General features: G+C 44.9%; 1 long non-coding RNA gene across 1 annotated transcript in view; it reads right to left on the reverse strand.

Annotated features, from left to right (window-relative positions):
• The window catches only part of LOC122893278, an 83013-nt gene extending 73770 nt beyond the window's left edge, over window positions 1-9243 (reverse strand). The window contains exons 1-2 of the long non-coding RNA XR_006381606.1: window positions 9103-9243; window positions 2398-2508 (exon numbers count right to left, since the gene is read on the reverse strand). This is a non-coding gene — a long non-coding RNA (uncharacterized LOC122893278). The remainder of the gene's footprint in view (window positions 1-2397; window positions 2509-9102) is intronic.
• Window positions 9244-18785: the final 9542 nt, after the last annotated feature.

The following is an 18785-nucleotide window of genomic DNA, read 5'->3' on the forward strand; positions in this document are numbered from 1 at the left end:
GTGTGTTCTCCGATTTAAACTGTGTGGATCACACTCGGGAACAAACTCGCTGGCCCTTCATTGCTTTGATTCTTTCTTCCCTCAAATTCTCCATTCCTATGACTCACCTGCTTTTATCTCAGGTTGTCACAGGAGCTCATTCACAGTGGTTGTCTGCACTTCTCTTTGTCCTCTTTGTCAAAACAGTGAGGGTTTTCATTCCTCCCACATTCAACATTTTCCCATGTAAGATTAAAGCCCCTTAGTCCTTCTCTGGTAACAATCTAGCTGTAACCCAACGTCCAGTCATTGTCTTTGAGAGGCCACAGAAGAATCCACAGCAGGAAGGAATTAATCTGTTGTCTCTGGGCTGCAGATCTGAAGCTCACTCTGAAGAGAGGCAAGTTTCACTTCAAACCTTTTCTCTCAACCTCACCTGTCAAGTTCCCTTTGAAATGTTTCTGCAACTTCTTCATGGTCCTTACAGACCACAGACTCACAGACTATGAGAGCTGGACTGTGTTGTACGCAGCATCTGGCTAACCCGGAACCCTCTGTGGACGGGAGGGGAAACAGTGAGGCTTGTCTGAGGAGTCAGAAGGCTGAGGGCCCTCACTAACTAGTTGGATGACCTCAGAAAAGCAAATTCACCTCTCAGAGACCATTTCCAAGGGAAACAGATCAGATCCCTAAGACGGATTGTGACCCACTCACAGGGCTAGCTGAGAACTAAATGAGACAATGTGAACAAAAGTATTTTGACAATGAGAGTCCTACATGAATGTGAGGACCTTAACTCTTCTTCTGATAGCTCCACAGTGAATGGGAGGCTCGCGCTAGAATAGGAATCCTGGGATAGAAAGAAGGGAATGGATTACCCAACATACCCTTTGACAAAGACCACTCAGGAGCTGGAATGAATTTAAGGAAAAGAACTGGCAGAAAGGGGTGTTCCATTTGCAGTCCAATTAGGAGATGACAGTAGCTTAAACTAAGATGGTGGTCATGAAAGGAAAAAGGGGACAGATTCAATAATATTCATTAGGCAAAATCATCCAGGCTAGGTGATAGATTAGATACGTGAAGAGGGGAGAAGAAGGCATGCTCAGGGTGACATTTGTGCCTTACTTAATTGAATGAGGGTGTGGTTCAATGACACAGGAAAGAACAGGAGAGACCCAGGTAGGTGGGACACAGATGAGAGATAGCAGGCTTGCTTTCAAATGCATTGAGTTGGAGGCACCTTTGAGATATCCAAGTGGAAACGTCAAACAGGCCATTGGAACCAAGTGGATATGTGTGGCTCAGATACAAATTGCAAAGTGTGTCCACACAGGTGGGACCTGGAGTCACTGGCTAGGATAAGATCCCTTAGAGAGAGAGTACAAGGTAAGAAAAGAAGTGGGCCTCAGACCAAGTCTAGAGAAACCATCACATTTAATGCCAGAACAGGTAGAACTTCTAGGGAAACCAAGGAGAAACCAGAGAGGCAGAAGGAAAAGCAGACTAGCATTTTTAACCAAGGGAAGAACATAATTCAAGAAGGAAGAAATGGCTAGTAGCACCAAGTACTGATAAGGTTTCATTTAAGTAAAAGGCTAAAAAATTCAGATGAACAAGGGAGGCCATCAGTGCCCTTTGCCCTTTTGTGATAAAGATCATACTCCAGGTCCTTTCCAACAGTCTCTTTCCTGTTCCTTGCCCTCATTACCATCCAAGGTTAAGAATGGACCACAAATCTCTGGGAAAATCAATCTTCCTTGGGATCCTGAACACTATGGCTATTTCAACACAACAGTTTGGAGCTTCAGTTAAGCCTATAACGTTCAGGCAGCTCTACTCCACCCTACATACTAGTAAGTCCTATCTACTGAGATTGGTTTCCTACAGACCACAGAGGGCAAATACATAGCAAGCCTATTAACACCCACCAAATCTGGGTTCACATCAGACGTCACTAATCAATCACAAGTCCTCACCTAAAAATTGTGTGCCTTTGAAAGCCACTCTCTCTGCATCTCACATGGCAGGATGGCTATATAGTACAGAATCCAGAATCCCTGACTTCATTAATCCCCACTCACCATCCTCCTCTGAGGGAGGCAAGACACAAAGGAGACAGAGATGAGACACATTCCACACCCAGCATCCCTTTGTCCCTGGTTCCATGTCCCTGGCTGACTGGCTGCATGCAGCCCTTGGCCAGACCATTACATCTATTCCCAATATTGATGTGATCTGCAGTGATTTTCTTTGGAAATCAAAGCTGGGGATTCTGGGCTTTCTCTGAAAAGCAGGCCCTACTGCACTAGAAATGGGGAATGACTGGGCTCACGGCAGAGTTCTGGTTGGCACGTCCTGTCAGACACAAACACCCATCGGGTCCTGCCCAGCATGGACAATGTGCATGCCACTTACCAGCCTGATCTGGTAGGATGATGAGCTGAACAAAGGAGCAGATGATCACGGGGGCTTGTTTGTAGTCTTCACAATTTATATGTGTAGGAGTCACCCTTGGGAAATTAAATCCTGTGGGATGCAGAGGTGGGACAGATCAGGGAGAGGGAAGGAGGGGCTTAAAATGCCACTTTAGAGCACAGGAAAGAGGGTCAGACCAATAAGCAATCAGCTGGTGACAATAAAAACTTATCTGTTAGCAATATGGAAGAGAATGCAAATATGGGGAAGGGGACATTTTTAATAGTCTATAAATTACCCAGCACACAGGCATCAAAGTCTCTTCCTCTTCCCTTTGAGTCTACCTAGTCTGCCACCGGCTAGAAGCCATTTCCCTGTTCTGTAAAATGAATGGGCTAGAGAGGATGATCCCTAAGGCTGTGACTCCACCCATGACAAGGTAAAGACAGGCAACCTATGGGGTGTGCAATGGGTGGAATGAGTGGGGAGATGCGGGCTTGTTAAAATCTTGGGGCAGTCATAATAGAACATTCTGTGTTCTACTGTGATAGGACCAGTGGGCAATCGTTAAAAATGCTGTGCTGAGGGGCACCTGGGTGGCTCAATTGTTAAGCATCTGCCTTCAGCTCAGGTCATGATCCTAGGGTCCTGGGATCAAGCCTCACATCGGGCTCCCTGATCTGTGGGAAGCCTGTTCTCCCCTTCCCATTCTCCCTGCTTGTGTTCCCTCTCTTGCTGTGTCTCTTTCTGTCAAAAATAAAATAAAATCTTTTAAAAAAAAATGCTGTGCTGATATCACTCAACAAAAAATAAACTTCCATTAAAATGCATCTCAAGGGATTAAAGAGTATACACACAGGCACACAGGTCCTTAGGGATCCAGTCTGTAGGGCCTTTCTCAGAAAGCCTGTGGCGTTAGACAGAAGCTCCACCTCTCAGTGAGGCCCGGTCTCCTTGAGGTGGTCTTGTCTGGGTATAAATCCTACAATTCTACAATGACAAGGCAGAAAGTTCCTTACACCTCACTCATCACTCCCAGAGCAGTCCTGTTTCCATGCTGTTCTCAAGCGGGCAGTCTCCTGAGCTAGTCCAATAAGGCTCTGGATTCCAGGATAATGGAGGGTTTAATGCGAGTTTCAGGCAGAGACCTGCTTCTCACAGATACTCGTCCTGTCCCCAGAGCAGCTCCAATGCCTCCTCCCCATCAAAGGCAAAGCGAATGCTGACTGTCATGGTGTGATGTGAAAAAGCCAAGAGTCTCTCTTTCTCCACTTCCAAAACTCTACCCATAGCTCTTCATTTCTTTGTGTTAAGGTATATTTATCTGCTAAAATCAAAGGAGGTATGAGTCAGAAAACAAAACTGCATCATATGAAAGAGCCCCCAAAGTTAGAAATTATACCAGTGGGCATCCAAGGTGGATGAGCAGTTCCCCCATCTCATCCTCACCACTTGGAACCAAAAGGGACTTTTCACATCAGGCCATCCTTTAATGAAGGAGCAGTTTAGATCCAGAGGGTTTCCGTCTCTTACCGAAGATCACACGGCACACTGGGAACTAGGAATGGGGGCCCTCTGGCTCCTCAGCACATTCCAAAGGATCCTACAGAGTAATTTTTAATCCAAGACCCCCCATTCTTTTGTTTTACAGACATAGGAACCTCCCTCACAAAAAGTCCCCTTTAAAAATTTCTTTTCGGGCACTAGCATCCTTAGCGAATGGAATGATCACTGTAAGTACGCTTGTGTGTCTGAATCGAGACACGGGGAGCTTGAGACCCGTGGAACTTGACGCGTCCCGCACCAGCGCGAACCTTGTCCTACCGCGCGCGTTACCTGCGGGCTTCGGCTGCCTTGTGGCCCGGCCTTGGTCGTTTGCCTTGGCGCTCCTGCCCCCTAGTGACAGCAAACTTTGCTGCAGTCACAGTCACCCGACAAACGAAAAGAAGGGAAATTGGGTGAGAAGAAATAGAGGGAACCCGCATCCTTCTCTAAAAAAGGCAGGCCTGGTTATGGAGATCTTTTTTAACCTCACACACAAAACCACGACAAACTAGACATTAGCCTGCAGCCTATTTGAACCTGCGGAGAAGTGAGGGCAGAGGACCAAGGATCCTGGGTTGAAAACAGTTATGCAACTAACTCAGGGACTCATGAGAATCCCAGGGACTCTGAGAATCCCACGGAGGCAGGAACAGATGGCCTAAAATAGCACAAGAGGGGGACACTGGCATATGGGGCCCCACCACCACCAATGGCTAGCATGAGTGGATTCAGAGTACTGCCCCAGCGGCGGCGCTGTTCCCTGTCCGGGATCCTGTGTCTCTCACACCCAGGCTGAAGTGTCAGCTCCCTGAGGACAGGCACGGACTCTACTTTGTTGACTACAGAATCTACATCTTTAAAACGGCAGTTACTACACAGGAGGCCGTCAATTCATACTTTACAATGGAATTAATAAAATCACAAGTGTTGGTTGAATGAGTTACATCTGTTCTCAGTGGAGAAAGGAGAATATTATTTCAGGGCTTCCGGGCTGTGCCATGCAGGCTGTGGGATTAGTACCCTTCTTGCCATGTTTTGGGACCCTCCTAGTCTATAAAAGACACAAAGATCTCCTGAAGGTGGAGACCCTTGACTATCACCCCAAATGCTCGTCATTGCCCTTGGGGCAGGTAGCTAGGCAGGTGTCTACCATAATGACACTTTTTGACGATCAGCCTCCACAGGTTCAGCTTTTGTCTCTACTATGGTAGGAAAATCTGCCTGAGAACTGAAGGACAAGCAGGTTAAGAGGCTGTGAGGACGTCAGGAGAACCGACCTTCAGAGCTGCCTCTCTGTGTGACCTTGGATGATGATTCCCTGCACTAGCTCTCCATTGTCCCATTTGTAAAATAAAGATCTTGGGGTATGTAGCATCAAACTCACTGGTTTTTCAGGTGTCAGAAAACCCAACTTAAACTGCCGTAAGGAAGGAAAAAGGGGATATATTTTGCTCATGAAACTGAAAAGCCATGGATTCAGGGTTGACTCAATCCAGGATATTGAGCAACATAATCTCAGCCTGGTTTCTCTTCATCCTTCAGCTCGGCTTCCCTCTGTGTTGCTCTCCTTGGGCGCAGGCTCCCAATATATGGGCGTCTCCAGCAGCTCCAGGCTTTCAGCCCTCTGGCAGAAAAATAGAGGGACTTTCTCTCCCCAGTATTAGATGAAAGTCCCAGGACTGCCCCCACTGGTGCCTTTGGGACACATGCTCAAAGCTGTGAAATTCTTAGCCCTACCAGAATCCCACAATTGATACAGAGGTCCACCACCCCAGAAGGTGACTGGGGAAACACTCTCAGAAAGTGGGGGTGCGGTTGCTAGACAGGCAAACACAGAAACAGCACTGCAGAGGAAGTGATATTGAAAGACGTTTCCAGCTTCCAGTGCCCTGTCGTGACTCTAAAGAGATGCCGGGGAAGTGGAAGGGAGAGTAAAGCCAAAGACATGCTCTAGAGTCAGCCCAACTCCAAATAAGACCCGCACCCCTTCTAAAGGGAGAGAGGAGATGATGTAAGCAGCCCCTAGAGACCAAGTCGTGATGTTGACCCTCCAGAAGCCAAGGGGCATAAAATGAACGGCATTTTGATAACGCCACTAGAATGGAACATTTCTATTTCCCAAAAAGATGGACACTGTCAGTGAGATTCATTAAAAAAAAAAAAAATCTTATTAAACTTTCCCTTTCACTGCTTCTTTGTATCTCTGGTTGAAATGGAGCAGGATGCAGGTTGCCATGGTGATGGCTGAATTTTAAATAACAGGGCTCAGGAGCTCGGGCTGCTGGCTGTACCCGCCCCAGGCAGGAAACGGTGTGGGGAAGGAGAGAGGCAAAGTGAGCAAAGAAAGAAATCTGCTGGGCTCATCCCAGGACACTAACTTCTCCAGCCTGTTCTCCTCCCACTGGCAATAAGGCCCCAAAATCGCAGACTCTGCCTTCCTCAAAGGATGAGAGAATGTGGAATCCAAATGCGTAAGGACAGGACGTTCAAAGTCACTTCGTCTAGCCCCTTCCTGATTCACTGTCATGACAACTGGATTTCTCCAACACTTATACCCCTTCCCGTGAGCAACGAGCCCAGCCCGCCCAAGTTTTAGAAGGGCCGCTGGAAACCTAACCCCAAGAGAAATGTTCAAGACCTAGAGACCCTGAGAGTGAGAGTCTATGGGATTTTTAAGTGAAAGAGGAATTTGAGGGCAAAAGCCTAGTAGCTGCCAATTCAAACAGCCCTGGCCACACATTCCAGTTCTGCTCTTCTCTCTAGAACCATCTAAGAATAAAATGGAGAAATTCAGGAAGTGAGAGTTCCCCATGACTGGACACACAGAGGCCAGCATAGGCCAGCGAGGAGCTGACTGGCACTAATGTGTTAAGTAGTGTCCGGTGTCAGAGAGGTAGGGTCCTGCTGAGGGAAGCTCCGACAAGCGGCACACCAAGGCCTCCCCCCAGAAACCTTCTCAAGTCCAGGCTAGGCACAGAGGAAACCAGAGAGTAAGGCTGGAGAGACCAGCCACGAAGACACTTCCACAAAGCGTGGAAATCTGTGCTGCCGCCTACTGCCATGGGAACCCCGGAAAGAACTAGCACTCTCAGCTGGCCCATCCCTTGTCTCCCAAACAAAATGGCTAATCTGGATACGTCACAGTCAAGGCCATTCTGGGGATGTCACAGAATGGCTTCTAGAAGTTAAACAATAATAGTAATAATAAGTTTGTGTTTCTCTAACACAAAAACTATTGTTTTGCTCAAACCTGGAAAATGGAAAGATTATTATTATTCTCCCCAGGAGAATGTGGAAGAGCCAAGGAGATGGAACCCCTGGGCCATAGACCTACAGCTCCATGACCTGCATCTCTAAACCTGTCCTGTGCCCCAGGCCTGATATTACAGCAGCTTGGGGGATATGATTCCCCCATCCCCCTAGGATTCCCTAGGCAGCTTGGAATGAGCAAGAGAATGGCAGCAGCTTAAGAAAGAGAATAAAGCCAGATTCAGAGTAAAGGGCAGTTGCTCAGCATTCATACCACCAGGTCACTCTCCTGGGCCTTCCTGAGCAGCAGTGAGAACTCAGCGGCCCCCACTCCCGAGGTGGCAGAAGGCAGGTGCCCAACACTGGCCTTGATCTGTCATTTGTGCTGCCCAGGACCTACTGGCCTCTCTTCCCAAGGGCAAGCTTAGATCCCAAACCACCACTTTTGCCCACACACATTCTGCCCTGCTTGTCCTGCATGTGGGGGCGCGCACACACACACACACACACACACACGCCTAGAACAGGAGGCAGGAGCAGTATGCAGCCTTAGAAATTGCACCTAGAAATCTGTATACACGAGGCTTGTACAGGTATGAAGCAGCTCCTGAGGGATGCCCAGAATCCATCAACAGAAAGGGACCAGGAGACCAGAGGTTAGGGCCATGGGAAGGATGGGGATGTATTTTCCACTCCGCACCTTTATGGAAAATGTTTCTCACATGCATATATGCCTTTTTAAGAAATAAGTTCTGCTCTTCCTTCTAGAACATGCATACTCAATTTCTCTTTGTCCTGGGCACCCTTTGCCTCAGTTGCTGGGGCTGTACCGTGGAGTTGAAGAGACCTACTCTACTCTTCTCAGAGACCCTTCAGGAGTTCAATGAGACATAACAATAACAGCAGTGATAATAGTTAAATACACTGAGTGCTCATCATGGACGGGGCACATGGCTAGTCTCTCCAGCCTAAAACAAGCCTCTAACATTTCGTATCAATCTCATTTATAAAAGAGAAGAAAAACAAGGCAGAGAGAGGTAACATGCTCAAAGGCACGCAAGTACATATCCAGCCTTCCGACTCCAGAACTAACACTCTCACCCACTGAACACAATCTGTCCATCGGTATACATTATCCTAGATGCAGTCCCAAGGGGTTTGGGGGAGTGCTCAGATAGCCTCCACCTGTTCTCCCCAGTACTGGAGTCTCTGCCTTTGCTTAAGACAGTTTAATGAGGGGCAAGAATATAGAGATAAGGATATAAGCAAATCCCAAAGTGGGATCCCGGTTCTAGATGCCAGCATCTGTTTCTCAGCAAGAGACAAATAGCATGGAGGACATGGGGAGTTAGAGAGGAGAAGGGAGCTGGGGGAAATTGGAAGGGGAGGTGAATCATGAGAGACTATGGATTCTGAAAAACAATCTGAGGGGTTTGAAGGGGCGGGGGGTGGGAGGTCGGGGTACCAGGTGGTGGGTATTATAGAGGGCACAGCTTGCATGGAGCACTGGGTGTGGTGAAAAAAATAATGAATACTGTTATGCTGAAAATAAATAAATTTAATTTAAAAAGAGAGAGAGAGTGAGAGAGAGAGAGACCGGGTCGGTGGGCGCGCCTCTAATGGCCAGAAGCCCCACCTGAGGCTCCCAGTGGCACCACGGACTTGTTACTGCCCCACACCCTGTCACCATAGCAACGAGAGACCTAGGCTGCCAGGCCTCCACGGCTCTTCCTGATTTACAGAGCCTTCCTAACTCATGCTTCCCCTTTCACTCTCCTCTCTCCCGTGGACTTCGCAACCCTCTGCAATATCCACCAACGGACGGTCATGCAGCTCCTCCCGGAACCCCACACGGGATGAAGCACTCCCTCTCCACCCAGCCCAAACCAGTCTCCACCCACCCACCCTTACCTGCTTGCAAAGTCTCCTCTCTGCTGCCCTGAAATCTGTCTCCCTGTTTTGTCTAGCTCTCTGCCTCTTCTTCACTGTTTCTGCTGCTGCCACTCCTTCTTTCTCCTCTCCCCTCGTAGACTGTCTCCACCTCAAAGCTTCTGCTTCCTCATTCTTGCTTCTATTTTCTTCTGTTCCTTCTGCCCCCTTTTGGCCTCTAGCACTGCCTCTCTCCATGAACATTTGAGCTTCTGGGTCTGTCACCAGCTGCCTGATCTGCTCTCCCCCACCCCACCTCCCCAACCTCCAGACACACCCACCCCAGTTCAAATTCCCAAAGAGAGAGAATCAGATGCGGCAAACTTGTTCTTATCTGGACAAAGCTCCTCAAAGCAGCCTGTAGATTGGCAGCCCTTAGGTCCATATCCAATCTGTTGTGGCTGGTAAAAGGTTGGACCATATGATAGAAGTATGGGCTGTCCCTAGAAGATCATAGGAGTAGCCTGCCATTTACTGGCTACCAATATATTTCCTTTTGCATGCCAACTGCACTCAAAATATTGGCTGCTTTACAAACTGTGTTGAGACAGACTCAGAGATTACATCTGAACTCCATGGAATATGAATAATGAGTTTTATTTGCCATGGGCATGCAACAAAAAAAAAAGCCTCAGCCTACATGTCCATCACTTGCCATTTTAGTGTGAGACCATGTGATCTTCCTCATTGTGAATTTGCTGCTTCTCTTTATGAGGACTAAGATTGCATTTGCTTGTTTAGATGGATGGATCACATCCTGACTTCACACTGAACTTCAGCCACATAAAACCCCTAAACTTTTTTCATACCTGCTATTAAATTACATTTCTCCTATTCCATAGTATACCAAAAAAAGAGAGAAACCAAAGAGTTAAATTTTACATTTTTCCTTAATAAAGCTCACCTTGTTTAATTTAGCCTGTCACTCTAATCTACTGCGATCTTACTAGGAATGATGTCTTTTTTCTGCCTGTTTGATAAATTGTTCACATTCTGTCTGCAAGCCTCTGCCCATGAAACAGAGGTTAAATGTTTGTGCTATCTTTCTTACAGGACTGGCACAACGGAGAGTTTTGATTATTTGCTTCCAGAAACCTACTTTTCACAGTCTGGGGGACAACTGCTCAAGAATTTCAGAAAATTACTTTAAACTCCCGAGTTCATGTGAGTATCTGTCCATTGTGCCCACTGTGGGGATAATCAAAAATAGTTAAAACTATTTCATGGAGGAAGCTCCTTTCTTAGATTAATAGCTATTGTTTATTGACCATTCTGGGTGGTAGATGCTTTCATACATTATTTCTAACCCTTACAACAATTTCAGGAGGTAGGTTTTATTATTCCTCCCTCTTTTTTCAGGGATTAGACCACTGAGGCATAAAGCGTTTACTCACTTTCTGAGATCACACAGCTGGTGTGTCCTGTGGTTGAATCCCAGGCCCAGTCTGCCTGACCAGGATCCTATGCCCCTCCTGCTGGGCCACACGGCTTCTCCCTGAGGATGCCTCTCTGAGTGAAGGCAAAACTTGCCGTTGATACCCAAAAAACAGATAATCATGTCAAAAAATGGGCAGAAAACATGAACAGACACTTCTCCAAAGAAGACATACAAATGGCTAACAGACACGTGAAAAAATGTTCATCATCATTAGCCATCAGGGAGATTCAAATCAAAACCATATTGAGGGTTACCAGGGGGAGGTGGATAGCGAGAGGGTGGTTGGGTTATGGACAGTGGGGAGGGTATGTGCTATGGTGAGTGCTGTGAAGTGTATAAGCCTAATGATTCACAGACCTGTACCCCTGGGGCTAATAAGATATTATATGTTAATTTTAAAAAAAAGAGAGAGAAAGAAAGAAAGAAAGAAAAACGACATTGAGATACCACCTTACACCAGTTAGAGTGGCCACATTAACAAGACAAGAAACAAGTGTTGGAGAGGATGTGGAGAAAGGGGAACTCTCTTACACTGTTGGTGCGAATGCAAATTGGTACAACCACTTGGGAAAACAGTGTAGAGATTCCTTAAGAAATTAAAAATAGAGCTACCTTATGACCCTGCAATTGCTGGACTGGGTATTTACCTCAAAGATACCCCAAAGATATAGATGTAGTGAAAAGAAGGGCCATCTGTACCCCAATATTCATAGCAGCAATGGCCACAGTCTGGTGCCAAACTGTGGAAAGAACCAAGATGCTCTTCAACAGACAAATGGATAAAGAAGTTGTGGTCCATATATACAATGAAGTATTATGCCTCCATCAGAAAGGATGAATACCCAACTTTTGTATCAACATGGATAGGACTGGAGGAGATTATGCTGAGTGAAATAAATCAAGCAGAGAGAGCCAACTATCATATGGTTTCACTTACTTGTGGAGCATGAGGAATAACATGGAGGACATTAGGAGAAGGAAAGGAAAAGTGGACTGGGGGAAATCAGAGAGAAAGTCAAAACAAGAGAGTCTCTGGACTCTGAGAAACAAACTGAGGGTTTTGGAAGGGAAGGGGGTGAGGGGATGGGTAAGCCTGGTGTTGGATCTTAAGAAGGGTACGTATTACATGGAGCATGGGGTGTGGTACATAAACAATGAATCTTGGAACACTGAAAAAATAAAATTACATTTAAAAAAAAACATGCTGTTAAAAAAAATGCTGTTGATGACTGATGGCAAAGATTGGGGGTTCATGAATATAGTTAACTAAGGATCACACTGTTCAAAAGCACCTATATTCGATTTTTTAAAGTATGATATACCCATACTTGCAATATTAAAGGCGGAGGTAGATCTACATGTATTCATACAAAACACATCTAAGATGTAGTTCCAGTTTCTATTCTTAATATCTCCATTTTTATTTAATTTTTACATTTGTATATTATTCTACAAATAAAAAAAAATCTAGGAAAACAATGTGTCAAAGTCATCAGTTCCTGGGGTACCTGGATGGCTCAGCCAGGTGAACGTCCAACTCCTGTTTCAGCTCAGGTCATGTTCTCAGGGATCAAGATCCGCATTGGGCTCCGCACTCAACACAGGGTCCGCTTGAGAGTCTCTCCTCTGCCTCTCCCTTAACGTGCTCGCTCTCTCTCTCTCTCCCTCAAATAAATAAATAAAATAAAACATTTTTTAAAAAATCATCAGTTTCTCTCCCCCTTCAAGTCCTGAATGTCATGCATCTGCGTTAACGCATAAAGATCGGAGCCTCCTGTATCCGTGGCGGTAATACAAGAAACACTGTCTCACATACACACATGTAAGGCAGGAGAGCACCAGGGTTGGTTACCTCAGTGAGTGACTGGCTTCTGAGGTCCTAAGGCATATTTGCCCCCTCCAACCTCAGCATGCCACCTGGCCCCCTATACACCACTAACTGGCAACCACAGCTCTAGGTCTCCCAGGCAGCTAGGATAATACCCAGTGAGAAAAGAGGCTCTCTTCCTCTGTCACTCTTTTCCGCATCAACAAGAACCTATTCTAGAAACATCTTCAGCAGACTTCTCGAATCCCGTTAGTCAGAATTGCTTTCCTCGCCCCTGCTAATCCAATGGCTGGTAAATGCGATGAGGTCATTGAGCTGAGAATGGACAGATGATTTGCTCCCTGGGACTGGAGAGGCCAGCCCTCTTTGAGGCATGTGACTTGTCTGCTCCGGATGATATTAGGGTTCTGTTAACAAGGCAAAAGAGAGGGGACGGCTATAGGTACCATGGTGTCATGCTATTCCCTAAATTAATTAGGATACCGTGCTCCCCTTATGAGTGTTCTTACCCAGCAACTCTCTCCCTCCCCTCCCACCCCCAACCCATGTATTCTCAGGAGCACACTGTTTCTGAGCCAGCTTTGCTAGGTTTATAAACGATTTGAATATCAAAATGTCCCTTAATGTGTTTCTGATTTTGTTAGTTACTTATGCTGAAAGGAGTACTCATAAAAACCTCCACTGTAAATCCAAAGCCATGGTCCAGTTGAGTTCAGAAACTGAGAATTCTAAAATCAAGCAAACAATGATTTTTAGTGGTGGTAATTTATGGCTCAGTTTAGCAGGATATACAGTATTTGACAAGAAAGATTAAGCCGAATGGAATTTAGAGGAGAAATTTAAAACCAGACAGATCTGTCTTAGGTGTTTTGTTTTTTTGTTTTGTTTTGTTTTTAAAGATTTTATTTATTTATTTGACAGATCACAAGTAGGCAGAAAGGCAGGCAGAGAGAGAGGAGGAAGCAGGCTCCCCGCTGAGCAGAGAGCCCAATGTGGGGTTCGATCCCAGGACCCTGAGATCATGACCTGAGCCAAAGGCAGAGGCTTTAACCCACTGAGCCACCCAGGTGCCCCCTGTCTTAGGTGTTTTAAAATAAAGTTTTCTACAGGTAGGGCTCAATGTGCTCTGCCAATACTCTGAAAAGCTGGAAGAGGGTTACCACCACCTTCCACAGTCAGCATTTTGTCCATTTGGGAAGTCATCCAAATAAGTCTCGAGCCACATGTAACAAACTTGAGGAATCTCTGACATGGAATCAGTTTTTCTGATAGAGGAGGTTGCTGACCATGACTGCCAGGGAAAGAGAATGAGGAAGAGTTGTTGTTTCCCCAGCCCTGTCAAAGCTGGACCTTGAAATCAGTTATTTAACTTCATAACTGACTTTGGCTTGCCCCTTGTGCTAGATGCCTTCATTTGCTCCTCCCGAGCTACTCGGCTCTCTTCCCCATCCAGATTTGTGCCCCCAGAGGCTGACCTGCCCTCTGACTTCCAGGTGGGTCTGGCACTAGCAGGAGGGAAACAGGAAGAAGTAGAGAACACTTCGTGAGATTGGGATGTTTATTCTCCAAGTTTCCTCCCTTTTGGGTCCCCAAGAGCTGGCTTCATTTAGAGTTCTCCGTGAATAGTCCTATGTCCCCAATCCCAGTAACACACCCCCTCTTCTGCCATAGCAGAGGTAACGGAGCCCTGCTATTACTAATCTGAGGTTCTGAGCTATGCCTTGTGGTTTCCCTACACTCTGCCCACGCCTTTGTAAATAGCTTCTTTATGAAACTGTGCTTGAGTTATCCTAATTTGAGGGCGCCATCTGTTTCCTGCTAACACACCTCTCTAATTTGATCTTATATGGGCTGAATGTTTTGCTCGGTGATATTTCTGTGTTCCTGCCTCCTGAATCACTGCTCTGCACAGGAGCATAATCCGCAACCTCTGACGTTGCATAGAAATGGGCTCAGATCCCACTCCACCATCTATAGCTAGAAAACCTCGGGCAGACTCTTTACCTCTTTGAGCCTCAGTCTCGTCATCTGCAATATGGCAATAATAATAATAATAATAATGATACGCTCTCCAAGGAAACACTGAGAATGAAATGACACTAGGGAGTGGTGGGGAGCAGGGTGAACTACAGAGCTCATGCCACATCTGAAAAAGGAGGTTCCAGCTCCCCGGATCCCAGTAATGGCTGCCATGAAGAAAAAGCCAGTCCGGAGTTGCCAGTTCTTCTGATACAAAGCCAGAAACCTCAATTCCTATACAAAATCTCTTCTTGACAACAATGTTAGTACCATAAGGGCAGTAATGACCATTTTATACATTACTGTATCACTGTAGAGTGACTAGAAGAGTACCCAGCACAAACAAATGATCAAAAAATCTTTGTCGTGTATTTTTCCGATTTCTAAATTATAGCAACTGGTGAGGGCGGAACAAAACCGGGGGGCGGGGGAGGTGCCACAAGACTGCAAGAAGGTGAGCAGCTCCTTAAATTTGGCCTCGCAGGCATGTCACTCACCCTCGCCCTGGCCCTGAACACAACACTCGTGTGAACTGCTACTTTAGACTTCTGCTCTAGGACTCACCACAACTGACAGGTATCAATGATAGACACTTTGAGAGGCCCCCTACGCATTCATTAAGGCTCTATTTTCATGAAGCGGGGTGTAGCCATCATCCGCAGAATATGCCCTGTTTACACAGCTCACCTGCAACCAGGCATTTAGTCATTGTGGCCAGGGATGAAAGGGGATGCAGCAACTTTTTTCAGCCTGAATGGATCCTTCTCTCCTTCTACCACAGCCTGAGGATATAAACCCAGTGAGCTGTAGATTTGTTACTCAGTTTATAAATGCCAAGGAGACAGCTCTTCAGCAAAAGAATGACTCGGTGGACACACTACAGATAAATAATGTATGAAACCACTTCTATTTTTAACGGCACTTTGCAGTGACACTAATATTGATGAAAAATGTTAGCATGTGTTAGATGGTGTCATATTCAGTGAGAGATAAAGTTTGGCAGGCTCTGAGCCCCTTCCGATCTGGGCCAGAGATGTGAGAATAGCAATTCCCAGTTGATGGGTGTTAGTCCCTGTATGAAATAGGCTCTTGGGTCATATAAGACAAACACTTAACCTTGGCAAGTATGTTGTGTTGACTACTGTTGGTTAACTGACCCAATTGTCCTTACCAAATCCTTCTCTTCTAGTCAACTTCTATTCCACAGGTGGGAAATGTTTCAACCTCTTCTGCAATCAGCAGCAGTCACATTACACAATGAATCATGAGTGGAATTCTGCTGGGTGGAGGAAGGAATTCTGGGAAGAAAATGTGCTTTGCTGATGAAAGGGGCAGAAGTGGTTGATCAGCACCAACTCTTTCACTCTCATCTTACCTTCAGGTGGGATGTGATGTCCAGAGCCTTCACAGCCATTTTATAACCAAGAGGCATGGGAGAGCAAGACTGCAGTGACAGCAGTCTTGATGTCACTGAGCCTCCAACCCAATGCTAATAAACGTCCATATTCAGACTAGATGAGAAAAAACAAGTGCCTACTTGCATAAGGCTCTGTGACCTAGCTGTCTCGCTCAAAACAAATGAGTGCCTTCTTATACTTTTTTTTTTTTTCAAAAGATTTATTTATCTTTTGGGGAGTGTGGGGGAGGAGGCAGAGGGAGAGAATCTTCAAGCAGACTCCCTTCCGAGCATGGAGCAAGGTGGGGTACTACTTCACCATCCATGAGATCGTGACCTGAGCCAAAACAAGAGTCAGACACTTAACTGACTGCACAACCCAGGTGTCCTTTCTGATACTTAATCTTAACCTCTCTGTTAAGGAGAGGTTAATAGTAATAATAACTGTATAGGTAATAATAACTGTATCTACTATTACTATACTATATACTACTATACAGTTATAGTAGTATAGTAGATACTATAACTGTATAGTAGTATATAGTATAGTAATAGTAATAATAACTGTATAGTAATAATAGTAATAATAACTGTATCTACTATGGCAAAAGTCAGAGGCATTAATGAGAAAGTATTCAAAGTCTTGAAACAGAGCTTGGCCCATATTAAATCCTGAACCCTAGCTTCGTTATGTATTCGTGAATAAACTACTAGGCTCTTTTTTTACACTCCTAATGCCATCACAACCCCTGAATCAATGTAAGCTAAAAGCTAAAAGGAAATAGAGACAGATATTTAGCATAGATAGATAGATAGATTAAAGTGAGAGATTTGGAGTCAGGAGGTGCAGAGCCTAAATGTCCAGTAATAGAGAAATGATCATGTAAACAAAGGCATATTCATTCCATGAACTACATATGCAGTCATTTAAGATGCACTGTAAAGACCAAAGGACATGGGGAAAGGCTTATGATAAAATGTAAAATAGAAAACAGAACACACAGACACACAAGCTACATAGAAGGGATGATCCAACGTCCAATGGAAAAAAGACAGCCTCTTTAATAAATGGTGTTGGGAAAATTGGACAGCCACGTGCAGAAAAATGAAATTGGACCATTTCCTTACACCACACACAAAAATAAACTCAAAATGGATTAAGGACCTCAATGTGAGAAAGGAATCCATCAAAATCCTCGAGGAGAACACAGGCAGCAACCTCTTCGACCTCAGCCGCAGCAACATCTTCCTAGGAACATCGCCAAAAGCAAGGGAAGCAAAGGCAAAAATGAACTGTTGGGATTTCATCAAGATCAAAAGCTTTTGCACAGCAAAGGAAACAGTTAACAAAATCAAAAAACAACTGACAGAATGGGAGAAGATATTTGCAAACGACATATCAGATAAAGGACTAGTGTCCAAAATCTATAAAGAACTTAACAAACTCAACACCCAAAGAATAAATAATCCAATCAAGAAATGGGCAGAGGACATGAACAGACGTTTCTGCAAAGAAGACATCCAGATGGCCAACAGACACATGAAAAAGTGCTCCATATCACTTGGCATCAGGGAAATACAAATCAAAACCACAATGAGATATCACCTCACACCAGTCAGAATGGCTAAAATCAACAAGTCAGGAAATGACAGATGCTGGCGAGGATGCGGAGGAAGGGGAACCCTCCTACACTGTTGGTGGGAATGCAAGCTGGTGCAACCACTCTGGAAAACAGCATGGAGGTTCCTCAAAATGTTGAAAATAGAACTGCCCTATGACCCAGCAATTGCACTACTGGGTATTTACCCTAAAGATACAAACGTAGTGATCCAAAGGGGCACGTGCACCCGAATGTTTATAGCAGCAATATCCACAATAGCCAAACTATGGAAAGAACCTAGATGTCCATCAACAGATGAATGGATAAAGAAGATGTGGTATATATACACAATGGAATACTATGCAGCCATCAAAAGAAACGAAATTTTGCCATTTGCGACAACATGGATGGAACTAGAGCGTATCATGCTTAGCGAAATAAGTCAAGCAGAGAAAGAGAACTATCATATGATCTCCCTGATATGAGGAAGTAGTGATGCAACATGGGGGCTTAAGTGGGTAGGAGAAGAATCCATGAAACAAGATGGGATAGGGAGGGAGACAAACCATAAGTGACTCTTAATCTCACGAAACAAACTGTGGGTTGCTGGGGAGAGGGGGGTTGGGAGAAGGGGGGTAGGGTTATGGACATTGGGGAGGGTATGTGCTTTTGGGTAAATTGGAAGGGGTGGTGAACCATGAGAGACTATGGACTCTGAAAAACAATCTGAGGGGTTTGAAGTGGCAGAGGGGTGGGAGGTTGGGGTACCAGGTGGTGGGTATTATAGAGGGCACGGCTTGCATGGAGCACTGGGTGTGGTGAAAAAATAATGAATACTGTTTTTCTGAAAATAAATAAATTGGAAAAAAAAAGAAAGTGTTGGATAAAAACAGATACAGGAAAATGGAGAGGGGAGGTATTAAAAGCTTAAAATACTTTATTTTTATGGTAGATGGCCTCTTTCTCTTAGGAGTGGATAGTCCTAAAACTTTGGAGAAGGGGGATGAGAAAAAAAGACCAAATTATGGATAGTTTCCTAAGACTCATACATTGGATCTGATTAAATAAATAAATATAATTATTTTGCTCTAAAAAAAAAGAAGGGATGATCCAAATTGTATTTTTAAAAACAGTGAAAATGAAAAGAAATAACCCAAAATGGTAATCTCTGAGCTTGTTAATAACTTTTTTCTCCTTTATGATTTTCTGCACTTTACAAATTCCCCCCCGGGGTGGGAGGGGAACCATAATCATTGTTCATTACAAATTTTTTATGGTTGTTTTGCATGTTCAAAATACTTTGCAGTAAACTCATATTTATTTGATAAGAAAAATAATTTCATTTTTAAAATGAAGAAACATATTCGTTGCCCAGAGACAAAT

The sequence above is a fragment of the Neovison vison genome, chromosome 1 (genome assembly GCF_020171115.1).
Source record: "Neovison vison isolate M4711 chromosome 1, ASM_NN_V1, whole genome shotgun sequence".
NCBI classification, from domain to species: Eukaryota; Metazoa; Chordata; class Mammalia; order Carnivora; family Mustelidae; genus Neogale; species Neogale vison.